The sequence below is a fragment of the Somniosus microcephalus genome, chromosome 17, assembly GCF_052327205.1.
Source record: "Somniosus microcephalus isolate GS21.2 chromosome 17, FLI_Smic_1.0, whole genome shotgun sequence".
Taxonomy (NCBI): Eukaryota; Metazoa; Chordata; class Chondrichthyes; order Squaliformes; family Somniosidae; genus Somniosus; species Somniosus microcephalus.
Window position 1 is genome coordinate 54,892,502 of NC_141003.1, and position 13,067 is coordinate 54,905,568.

At 45.7% G+C, this 13,067-nt stretch overlaps 1 protein-coding gene across 1 annotated transcript in view; it reads left to right on the forward strand.

Annotated features, from left to right (window-relative positions):
* Positions 1-6,840: 6,840 nt before the first annotated feature.
* sema3c (sema domain, immunoglobulin domain (Ig), short basic domain, secreted, (semaphorin) 3C) overlaps positions 6,841-13,067 on the forward strand; it is a 355,573-nt gene continuing 349,346 nt past the window's right edge. The window contains exons 1-2 of the mRNA XM_086010363.1: positions 6,841-6,949; positions 7,063-7,144. The gene's annotated coding sequence lies outside the window, so the exon portion shown is untranslated. The remainder of the gene's footprint in view (positions 6,950-7,062; positions 7,145-13,067) is intronic.

Sequence of the window (13,067 nt, forward strand, 5' to 3'; positions counted from 1 at the left end):
TCGTACTGTGGTCATGTCATTGACCAGGAGGGGCTTCATAAGTCTCCTGACAAGATCGAAGCTGTTGTGAAGGCTCCCGCTCCGGATAATGTATCCCAATTGAGGTCGTTTCTAGGGTTGATTAACTATTACCATAAGTTTCTGCCAAATTTATCCACGGTGCTGCACCCGCTGAACGCTCTTTTGCAGAAGGGAGTACCATGGAAGTGGAGCGAGGACTGTAAGAGGGCCTTTCGCGAAAGCAAGGCATTGATCACCTCAGAGGAAGTGTTGGCTCACTTCAACCCAACGCTGCCTATTCGTTTGGCTTGTGATGCTTCTCCATATGGTATTGGGGCAGTACTCTCACACAAGTTGCCAAAGGGCCAGGAGAGGCCAGTTGCGTTCGCATCCAGATCATTGACCTCTGCTGAGCGCATCTATGCTCAGATAGATAGGGAGGCTCTCAGCCTTGTGTGGGGAGTAAAGAAGTTTAATCATTACCTGCAGGGCCAAAAGTTTACGCTTCTGACAGACCACCAGCCGTTGGCATCCATTTTTAACCCTAAGAAGGGTGTTTCGGTGATGACAGCACAGAGACTCCAGAGATGGTCCCTTTTCCTAGGGGCACATCAATATCAGATAGAATTCAAATGTACAAAGCAGCATGGTAATGCTGATGGGCTGTCGCGCCTGCCACTACCTACAGAGGAGGAGGCACCGACGGTTGACCCTGTTGAGTTATTTCACTCGACCATCATCGAATGTTTACCAGTCACCAATGCAAGTATTGAAAGAGAAACCAGGAACGACCCGACACTGTCCAGGGTCTACGAAGTGACAGTGAAGGGATGGCCAGCACATGGTGATCCACTGTTACCGGCATTCTCAGCAAGACGAGAACAGCTGTCCGTCTGTCAAGGAACATTGATGTATGGAACAAGGGTGATTATTCCTCCTAAGTTAAGAGAGAGAGTTCTAAAGGAACTGCATGAAGGTCATCTGGGGGGAGTCAAGATGAGAAGCCTTGCTAGGGCTTATGTGTGGTGGCCGGGTATCGACCAACAGATAGAGGAGCTGACGAAAAGCTGCTCAGGGTGCCAAAAAAGTGCAAAATGCACCTCCAATTGCACCGCTGCATCCATGGGAATGGCCTTCAACCCCATGGCAACGTGTACATATTGACTTTGCTGGTCCTTTCATGGACTCCATGTTTTTAATTGCGGTGGATGCACATTCTTAATGGCCAGAAGTGATTAAGATGACTACCACTACCTCGGAAAAGACGATCGCGGTGTTAAGAACGATATTTGCAAGAAATGGATTGCCAGAACAAATATGTTCAGACAACAGACCGCAGTTCGTGTCAGAAGAATTCCAGAGATTCATGAAGAAGAATGGGGTGAAACATTATACCTCTGCCCCATATCATCCGGCTACAAACGGGTTGGCCGAGAGATTTGTACAAACGTTCAAAAAAGCGATAAAGGCCATGAGCGAAGATTAGATTCCACTACAACACAAGGTGGACAAATTCCTACTGGCATATCGAAACGCCACCCATGCAGTGACAAACCAAAGTCCTGCCATGATGTTCTATAACAGGAGGTTGCGGTCTAGGTTGGACTTGTTAAAACCAAATGTGCGGAGGGAAGTTGAAAACAAACAGTTCCAGCATATAAATAACAAGACCACTCGGAGTTTCGAAATAGGACAACCAGTGTTAGCCCGGGATTATAAAAACGAGAAATGGCAATCTGGAACAATTCAGGCCAGACAAGGACCCCTGATGTACACGGTAGATGTTGGTGAAAATGTAATACGGCGTCATGCTGACCAACTGGTAGAATCGAGAACAAGGGTCGAACCCATGGTTACGGCAGAGACAACCGTGGAAGAAGTTAGTGAGCCTGAAGCATCTACCTCAGAAGTGAATGTACCTGATGATGATGTCCAATCCATAAGAGACCAACTAGATGAGTCACCCCAACAACGAGAATCAGAGACCCCTGAAAGGCGTTATCCAACTCGAATCAGGAGGCCTCCTCAGAGACTGAATCTTTGAACTGTTTTGCATGAAGTTGTATATATGTTATTATGTTATGTTAAATGGGGATATAACTGTTAAGCTAAAAAGGGAGGATTGTGGTGTATGTAACCTGTTCCACCTTAAGAGAACTACCTTAAGAGATGTACTACTTTCTCTTGGCTGCTGTATACTGTAATACCGGTGGTGACCACACCGGTATATAAGTGTTGTGTAAGGACTTGCTGGGCAGTTCAGCCCTGACCTCCGAATAGTAAAGACCTGTTAAAAGTTATTCTTGTTGTCTGTGTCCAGTGATTGATCCTAAACATAACTGGGACACACAGACTCAACATCTATAATCTGAGATACTTCTACACAAAATTATACATGCATTGAATATTTTAATTTTTATTAATGCATCAAGTCTAAATCAAAGTGATGTATAGAAACATATTTTGATCGACAGTATGATTTACAATATCTGTGGTGCTATTAAGAATTTTAAGTTGTTTAGCCTCCAATGAAGGTTATCCACTTTTAATTTTCTCCCTATCTTTCCCTACAGGCTCTCTGTCCTCTTGGTCCTCTTGATGAAGCGAGTCGGCTGCTCCACGGCCACCATCAGTGCAACTCTTGATCCACCGGAAGAGGAGGCAGGCGAGGGCACCCTCTCTCATTTTTTGCTTTTGCCCTATTGGGACAAGCCAAGCTCTCCTTTTCCAGCCAAAAAATTAGCAGAGTTGGGTTGGGGAGTGGCAGGGGGAGGGGGACGCGAGCTATTGTCTCTCCACTTGGTAGCGCTGTACATTGGTGCTCCATGACACCACTGTCCAAGAATCTGATCTTCATGTTCTTCTTCTGAGTAATGAATTTTCTGTACAATTTTCAAAGTGTTGTGTCATTAAGATGTTGACAAATAATATCTACATCTTTTTGTTTTTTCGGTTTGCGACAGTAAGGTGAGATTTGTGCTTTGAAATTGGAAGCATCCTGACCACCCAATTTATTGTGCCAAACAGCAGATTTCCATTCCCTGGATCTGAGATCAATTCAAAACCAGTCCCCAGAAGTGGAAGAATTGGCTAATTGCATAAATTCATAGTATTGATCAGTACAGAGTCTTATTACAGGCTCAGAATATATTGTGTAATGCTTGATTGCCTCCAAGATGCTTGAAAAATGACAAATGTATTGGTTTTTCCTTCTTTGATCCAGGAGTTATATCATTGTCCTTAAATCATTAAAACTCTGCCTTTGGGGGAAAACGCCAATCTTTCTTATCATTTGATCAATGGCTGTAAATTCAGACTTGTTCACAATTTAACAACTGTGTCAAATCCCACAACACTGGTTTGGATTGCGACCTGAAATATAATAAAAAATGATTTCAACTTCATTTCAATTTCACTCGCATGACGGTGACATAAATCTAGTTCTCATTCTGGGCACAGCGAGATAGATTTGCACCTTCAGTGTGCATATGTCGAACAACATTATTGTCTGAGGGTCTTCTTTGTTTAAAAGAAATTCCATATTTTACTCAAGTTCTTTAATAATCAGCACTAATGTGGTTTTCTCACCAATACCCACTTCAGCTTTGAATTGTATTTTAGCCATGCTCTGGTTTGCAGATTTTTGCTTTAACATTTATTAGTTGATTGCTGAAGAACTTTCTCTTCCTCGATAGTGTCTCCTGTTTATTCCCCATGTAAAGAAAGAACACAGCACTCAACAATCTATTATAGATAGCACAGTTGCTAGTTGTTCCTGTGAAGGCCTGAGAAAGGAAATATTAATTCTGGAGTCTTAGAACATACGCATGTACAAAAATGTACAGAAAGGAAAAGACCAGCTGCTCCATCAATCCTACCCCACACTCATGATGGCTGGAGCATCATGGCCAGACACTTTCTAACCTGGCTTTGAGGGTAAGGAAAGAGGCGTACACTAAATACATGGACAGCAGGGGAGAGCATGACAAGGGAGAATATGAAGAGAGTAGGAGAGAAGTAAAAAAAAATTAGGACGGCAAAGAGGAGCTATGATTTTAAATTATCAAGGAAAATAAAACAAAATAGTAAAATATTCTACAGGCACATCAGTAAAAAATGAAGGTCGGGACGGGAATAGGGCCACTAAGGCATGGACAGGATAAAGTCACAGGTAGTGTTATCGAAATGGCAGAAATATTAAATAATGACTTTGCTTCAGTATTTACCAGGGAAATGGATCAGGTGGATATGACATTGGAAGATGAGATTAGAAATGATATATCCCCATTTAAAATAAAAAGAGGAGAAGTATTAAATAAATAATTAAACTCAAAGAGAATGAAACCCCTGATCCAGACGGATTACATCTGCACATTTTAAAATAATCTAGAGAAAAGATAGCAGAGGCACTATTACAGATATTTAATAATTTATTAGAAAAAGGTGTAGTGCCAGAGGATAGGTGGATAGCTAACGTAATATCAATATTTAAGAAGGAAGATAGAATATGTCCAGGGAACTATAGACCAGTCAGCTTTACATCAGTATTAGGAAAAATAATGGAATCCCTACTAAAGGAGAAAATAGAAAAACATCTAGAAACCAAAAATATAATAATGAATAGTCATCATAGATTTAAAAAGGGAAAGTCTTGCTTGACCAACCTCATTGAGTTCTTTGAAGCGGTAACAGAGAGTGTAGACAAGGGTAATGTAGTAGATGTAATTTATCTATATTTCCAAAAGACCTTCAATAACGTGCCACTTAACAAACTAAAAGATAATGCCAGAGCACTCAGAGTCGGGGGACAAGTAGCAGAATGGATAGCTAGCTGGCTGCAAGACAGAAAGCAGAGAGTAGGGGTAAAGGGTAGCTATTCACAATGGCAGAAGGTGGGTAGTGGTGTTCCACAAGGATCAAAAATATACTTTCTAAATTTGAAACCAACACCAAATTGAGGTGATAAGCAATACTGAGGAGGGCTGCAACAAATTACAAGAAAACATTAATAATTTTATAGAATGGGAATATAATTGACAAATGAATTTCAACACAGATCAATGTGAGGTATTCCATTTTGGTAAGAAAAATGAGGAGGTCACATATTATTTGGAAAATAAGAATCTAAATGGAGTAGAGGAGCAAAGGGATCTGTGAGTACAAATACAAATACACAAATCAAAGTAGTGATGCAGGTTAATAAGGCCATAAAAAAAGCAAACCAAGCACTAGGGTTTATTTCTAGACGGATAGAACTGAAAAGTAGAGAAGTTATACTAAACTTATATCAAACATTGTGTGCAGTTCTGGTCACCAGATTATGAAAGGGATATAGAGGCACTGGAGAGGATGCAAAACAGATTTGCAATGATGGTACCAGAAATACCTATCAGGAAAGGATGAACAGGCTGGGTCTTCTTTTCTTTCTCTTAAAAAGAGAAGGCTGAGGGGTGACCTGAGAGGGGTCTTTAAGATGATGAAAGGTTTTGATAGAGTGGATAGAGAGAGAGTGTTTCCACTTGTGGGGAAGAGGCCATCAATATAAGATGGTCACCAAGAAAACCAATAGGGAATTCAGAAGAAACTTCTTCACCCAGAGAGTGGTGAGAATGTGGAACTCGCTACCACAGGGAGTGGTTGAAGTGAATAATACAGACGCATTTAGGGGGAGGCTAGACAAGCATATGAGGGAGAAGGGAATGGAGGGTTATGTTGATAGAGTTAGATGAGGAAGGATGGGAGGAGGTTAGAGTGGAGCATAAACACCGGCATGGACTGGTTGGGCCGAATGGCCTGTTCCTGTGCCATATATCCTATGTAATCCTCTAAGTGCTTACATCTTGCTACTTTTCTAAAATTTACTTTGGTGCAAAACACAACTGTGGTCCTCAAAGAATGAATAGATTTGAATTTATGATCCTCCCCTTCAATTTAATAGATGTTTGAAATTGAAAGTCAAACACTTTTCAGGTGCTTTTTCTGCTGGAAAATGTTAGCTCAGTAATGTATCAGGTTGATACAGCAAGGTAAGGTTAAGACATTAAGGTAATTTAGAACTTTTATTCTGATTAGATCAATATGTCTGATAAAGTTTGACAAAGTTAACGTGTGAAATTCAAAGTGAAATTAGAAGCAGAACCTACTAAAGCTTTTGAACGTTTTGTTTCCTTATTCGTTACCCTTTGGAGACCAACTCGTTACCCATTTGTGGAAAATCCCTTGCAAAAGTGGCAGTCATGACTTCCAATAGTTTCTTAAATTTGACATCACCCCTGCAAAGTTTATTTTCATTAGCTAAGGTGTACAACAGAAAGGACACGGTAGAATAATAATTATTTAAATTGCACAATTAAGCATGATAGTGGAAATTAGAGGTGCTCAATTCCACCTCTAATTTTAAGTGCTTGCCAAATTAAAAATAGATTTCTCAATGTGTGTGAGCACATTGTTAGTTTTAGACCAAGAGTTTTAGGGAGGCTTTTACCTAATTACCTGTACTTTAAACTACATGAACAGAGGTTCTTTGTAACTTCACTAAAAGATCAGGAGACTCTCTAAAAGGTGCGAATAACGGTGTTTAAAATCTGCCCTTGCACCCCTCCCCCCACCCCACCACCACCACCCCCCAAATATGGCTCTTATAATGGATTCTTTCTGGTGTTGTGCTTTTATGTATAGAGTTATCAAAGAACAAAGCAAATACTTCAGAACAGTTTAGGCTGACCAGGAGCTGGCTACTGCACAAGATTGTTCCCTTATGCTGCACATTCTACTTTCCATAATAGGCTGCTGCATACTTTGCTGGCCTGCATCATGGATGAATGTTTGCAATTTCCTGAACGTGAGCCCTCGGTGTGGGAGGATCCTCACCACTAATCCAGGATTTAGGCTGGGTCAAAACGGCCACAGCCAGCAAGTACAACACGGCTAACTTGTTCATTTAAACCTGGTAACGATCTCTTACTGTCATTACTAGTGTTGTAAAATGTAACATTTAAACGTGAATGCCTTGTAAATCTACTTGAATAAAAAATGATTTAATGATTGATTTTATTGTCGCAGCTTGGGGATCGGATATTAGAGGTGAGGGAAAGCTACACTTATCTGACTCAGAAAGAAGGAACATGATTTCTGAAGAAGTATGGTAAGTTTTAAAAAAACCTATAATTTGCAAGATCATTATAAAATGTTTTTTATATATGTTTTATTCAACAGACATACACATTGTCTTCCTTATAAAATTATCTTTGTTAATTTAACTAACAACAATGAAGGATGTAACCAAGCACCTTTTATTGATGGCCTGTAAACATTAATGCATCTAAATAATATTTTTAATATACATATCTGATAATATGGATTGAAATTCTACTTCTGCTCATCTGCATATCTATCAGTGTGTGCAATTATATAATTTTTAATGGGTTTTTTCAATACTGAAACCTCGGCCGCAAAATTCCGCACCTTAGTGCCGGCTGATAATGGCCGCTTTCAGCAGAAAAATGGCAGCCTCCTCGCTTCCGTCCACTTCCGGTGCGGGTCGCAGCGGCCGCGATTTTGGGCAGGTCGGTAGCGTGGCTGTTGCCGGCATTCGCCAGTAGAATGTTAATCAGTCAGATCCTGACGTCCACTGATTTGATGCATGACCTGCTATTTTGGATGTCGCCGCTCAACTGCACACCCTCTCCAAAACGCAAACAGCTGAACGTGCATTCAGCTGCATGAGGGACCCCCCCACCAGCGGTATTTAAAGGGATCATCAACAACTTGCAGGTGATTTGCTTTTCGATTTCTACTGGCTCTGTGTAAGCTTGTGTAACTGTTTGGAGCTTTGTACGGTGATTTAAAGTTGGCGAGGTTACAGGAAGTGGTGCTGCAAGTGGAGAAGGCCTTGCTTCTGAATTCAAGGGTTCTAATCAGACCACTTGCTCCCAGTCATGGGGGCTCTACTTGCAGTTCCCCTCACACTGGAGCATGACAGGGAGATGGAGCAGAGGCAGCAGGCAGCATAGAAGAGGACAAGACGCTCGCAGAGGGAGGAGGAGGAGGGCTCTCAGCAAGAAGCCTTACCCACGTAGGGTCTTCAGAGAGCACCTCTCCTATCTGCACTTAAGCCAAGAGCAGTGTATTCGGCGGCTCCGCTTCAACAAGGAGGTGGTCACAGAGCTCTGCCACCTCTAGGAACCAGACCTACAGCTTGAGCGCAGGCTGACGATGGTGCTGCCAGTGGCCCTCAAGGTCACCTTGGTCCTCAATGTTTTCGCCACTCGATCCTTCCAGCCTGGAGCAGGAGACATAGCTAACATCTCCCAGTTTGCCGTCCACCACTGCATCTGGTACGTCACAGAGGCTCTGTACTCTAGGAGAAGGGACTTCATTGTCTTCTCTCTGTTCGTGGACCAATGCATGCATTGCATACTCCCACACCCATTGGTCCCTGGCATTGAGGGGCCTAACCACTGCTGACCACTCAAGAAACTGGCCAAGATTTATTTTCTTTTATTTTAGTTGGGCCAAGAGGAGCAGGAGTGCTCTTGCTGGCTCCACAAAAATACTCTGACCTCTTACCTTCCTCTGTGCAGCCTCCCCGCGGAATCCCTTAGCCTCCCCCACCCACCCCTGCTTCCCCCCCACCCCCCGCAACCGCTCCCAGACCGGACTGTCGGCCGTTCAATTTCCCACCCTCCCTGACCGGCAAGTTGCCTCAGACTGCCCGATCAGCTGCATGCCAATGAGGCCCAACCACCAAGATGGTTGGGGCCTCTCGATGGTGTGATTGGGCGGGCAGCACAATCGCGATGCCTGCCACCTGCCCAATTAGTGCACTGATCAAAAATCGCCTCTTCCCTTTAAAAGGCATTTTTGGCCCTTTGTTATACCTTTGAGGTATACAACAGTAGAAACAATTCGGAACAATCACTGGCTACTGTTGTGTATGTACCTTTAAGAGAAGAACTGATTCTATACTGCAGTACCAGCAGTGACCACCCCTGTATATAAAGCCATAGCAGGCTTCTGTATTTCAGTCTTGAGTTCCCCTCTGTTCAGTAAATACCTGTTTTATTGTTCTCCTGCAGTCCGAGTATTATTGATACCCGGACACTACACTGGCGACGGGCAGGTTCGAACTCACCTGCTGTATTGCATCACCTCACGGGGATCTTTTCCCTGAAGAGAAGCTTCTTGGAGGTCGAAGTCAGAACGGCGGGCGTCGACCGCAGGCAACCGCCCAGGGATCCATCGGAGAGTTGCAGGGGAGGCTGTGGAGAGCTGGGCCTGGCTCCCCAGTCGAGGTGTTCCAGCAAGTCGTGCTGGTAGCAGGTAGTGCGCTGACCCTTCCGGACTGCGGTGGGCTCGGGCTCGATCGAGCGGCTCTGCAAAGGGGCCGTGCAGCGTCGTCGGGAGGAAGAGAGAGAGAGAGGGTGGAGCGCACAGGGCGCGGTCGGTGCTCAAGAACCGGGCAGCGTGGAGAGGATAGAACGAGGGGAAGGGAAAGTGATACGCGCCAAAGCCGCAGGTCACCACCATTACCCTGTAGAACGCGAGGAGCAGCGTGGCAGCAAGGGGAAGAAGGAAAAGCGCGGGAGGCGCCATTTTATTCCATTGGGGAAGAAGGAAAAGCGCGGGAGGCGCTATTTTATTCCATTGGGGAAGAAGAAAAAGCACGGGAGGCGCCATTTTAAATCACTCAAGATGCCGAAGAGTGGCAGTATCACTGCTTTTGACAACGAGGTAGAAGACTGGACCACGTATGTGGAAAGAATTGAAGTGTACTGCGAGGCAAATGAGGTGGCCGATGGAAAGAAGGCGTCGGTATTATTAAATTTGATGGGCGCGAGAACGTACAGCCTATTGCGGAATTTAATTACCCCAACTAAACCAATGGAGAAAAGTTTTGAAGAGATTGTTAATATCTTACAGGAACACCTAAACCCTACACCGCTGCTGATAGCAGAAAGATTCAAGTTCCATAAAAGAAACCAGCACAAAGATGAGAGCAATGCTGACTATCTTACGGAACTACGCAAGTTATCGAAGCACTGCCAGTTCGGAGCAGGACTGGCAGACACCTTACGGGATAAGTTTGTCTGCGGGCTCCAGAGTGAAGGAACCCAGAAATGACTACTTTCGGAAAAGGACCTGATGCTAGAACAGGCTTTCAGCGTGGCAGTATCCTACGAAGCAGCAGCACGGGGAGCTGCAGAAATACAACAGAAACCACAGGAATACAGCGCTAACGAAATGGCGTATGGAGCAGAAAAGTGCTATTGCTGCGGCAGAACAACCCATGATCAGAAGGACTGCTGGTTTAAGGACAAAATATGCAGGCAATGTGGGAAAATGGGACACATAGCAAGAGTCTGCAGGTCGGGAAAGAAAACCAACACTGCAAGAACTACTAAGGAAAAGTACAAGAAAGTAATGAAATTGACAGACAGTAGTTCGGAAGATCAGGAGAGTGATAACGACTCCGGGAGCAGGAGACTAAGTTGTCTAAAGTTACACAACGTGATCGCAAAGGAGGATCACCGAACCATTTGGGTCACCCTCATGATAGCAGGGTCCCCAGTAAAGATGGAATTGGACACAGGATCAGCCCTAACTGTCATGAATCGACGAGACTATGAGCGGCTATTCTCACACATACCCTTGAAGGACACGTCCATTGCATTGAAGACATACACGGGGCAAAAAGTCTACCCCAGAGGCAAAATAAGGGTGCCAGTTGAATACAACGGCAAGGAAACACAGAAACTGTATCTATATATACTACCAGATGGAGGACCACCATTATTGGGACGTGAATGGATCCGAAAAATACAATTGGATTGGCATTCCATTCAGGCGCTAACTGTGACTGATAAAAAGGATGATGACGTCACACCTGGCCGACTGTCAAAAATTCTAACTGACGCGAAAGAGGTGTTCCAACAAGGACTTGGGGCTCTAAAAGGAGTAACGGTAACGATAAAAATCGAAGAGAACGCAAACCCAAAATTTTTTAAGGCCAGACCGGTACCTTACGCGATCCGCCCAGCCGTTGAAGCAGAGCTGGAGAGTCTGGAGCGTTCAGATGTGCTGTCCAAGGTGGACTGGAGCGAGTGGGCCACACCCATCATTCCTGTAATGAAGAAATCATTGAGCAGCACGCCTGGGGAACCGAAGAAGGTTCGCATCTGTGGGGACTTCAAGGTAACTGTGAACCCAGTCCTGCACACAGTACAATATCCACTTCCACGGATAGAAGATATTTTCGCCTCACTATCTGGAGGGAAACGCTTTACAAAGATTGATCTGGCCCAAGCGTATCTACAAATGGAGGAGGAAGAAGCGTCTAGGAAATACCTCACGATAAACACTCACAAAGGCCTTTACCAGTACAGGTAGACTATCCTTTATCCGAAAACCTCGGGACCAGCCAAGTTTCGGATAAAGGAGAATTTCGGATTTCGGAAGGTGGGTCGGCGGGGGTCCGCGGGGGGGTCGGCGGGGGGGTCGGCGGGGGTCGGGGCCGGCGGGGTCCGCGGGGGGGTCGGTGGTTGTCGGGGCTGGCGGGGTCGGCGGTTGTCGGGGCCGGCGGGGTCCGCGGGGTGGTCGGCGGTTGTCGGGGCTGGCGGGGTCGGCGGTTGTCAGGGCCGGCGGGGTCCGCGGGGGGGTCGGCGGTTGTCGGGGCTGGCGGGGTCGGCAGTTGTCGGGGCCGGCGGGGTCCGTGGGGGCGTCGGCGGTTGTCGGGGCCGGCGGGGCCCGCGGGGGGGTCAGCGGGGGGTCGTGCGCACGACTTACCCTTTATCCGAACTTCCGAAACCGGAACCCTCTAAAAACCGAAGGTTTTTTCGTTCGTACGCACGACTTACGCTGAGCGAAAAAACCTTCGGTTTTTAGAGGGTTTCGGTTTTCGGAAGTCCGGATAAAGGGTAGTCTACCTGTACAATCGACTGGTATTCGGGGTAGCATCAGCCCCGGCTATTTGGCAGAGGGCGATGGAACAAGTCCTGCAAGGGATCCCGGGGACCCAGTGTTATTTGGACGACATCCTGGTTACGGGCGAAAATGACAGTGAACACCTTGCCAACCTGGAGCAGGTGCTCACGAGATTACAGGAATATGGGCTACGAGCCAACCGCCCCAAATGTGAGTTCTTCAGGAGCCAAATCTCGTATTGTGGCCACATGAATGATGAGGAAGGGTTGCATAAGTCGCCGGACAAGATTGAGGCTGTAGTCAAGGCTCCAGCACCGGAAAATGTGTCGCAACTGAGGTCGTTCCTCGGGTTGGTGAACTACTACCATAAGTTCTTGCCGCACCCACTGAACGCCCTGCTGCAAACTGGAGTAACATGGAAATGGAGTGATGAGTGTAAGCGTGCCTTTCAGAAATGTAAATGCCTAATCACTTCAAAAGAAGTATTGGCCCACTACAATCCAACACTACCGATTCGGTTAGCATGTGACGCGTCTCCCTACGGCATCGGAGCGGTGCTGTCACACAAATTCCTTGACGGTTCAGAGAGGCCAATAGCCTTTGCGTCGCGCTCGTTAACCTCAGCCGAGTGTAACTACGCCCAGATTGACAGGGAGGCCCTCAGTCTGGTGTTGGGGGTGAAGAAGTTCAATCACTATCTGCACGGGCAGAAATTCACCCTACTGACTGATCATCAGCCCCTGGTCTCCATTTTTAACCCAAAGAAGGGCGTTCCGGTGATGACGGCGCAACGGCTGCAAAGGTGGTCACTTTTTCTAGGGGCACATCAGTACGACATAGAGTACAAGGGTACGAAACAGCATGGAAACGCTGATGGGCTGTCGCGCCTACCATTGCCTACGGTAGAGGAAGCACCTGCAGTGGACCCTGTTGAGATATTCCATGCGACCATAGTCGAAGGTCTACCTGTTACAAACTCAAGTATAGAGAAGGAAACCCGAAATGACCCGACACTCTCTCGGGTCTATGATTTGACGGTGAAGGGATGGCCAGCACATGGCGACTCACTGTTGCCAGCATTCTCGCCAAGGAGAGAACAGCTGTCAGTGTGCCGGGGGACCTTGATGTGTGGATCCCTAGTGGTA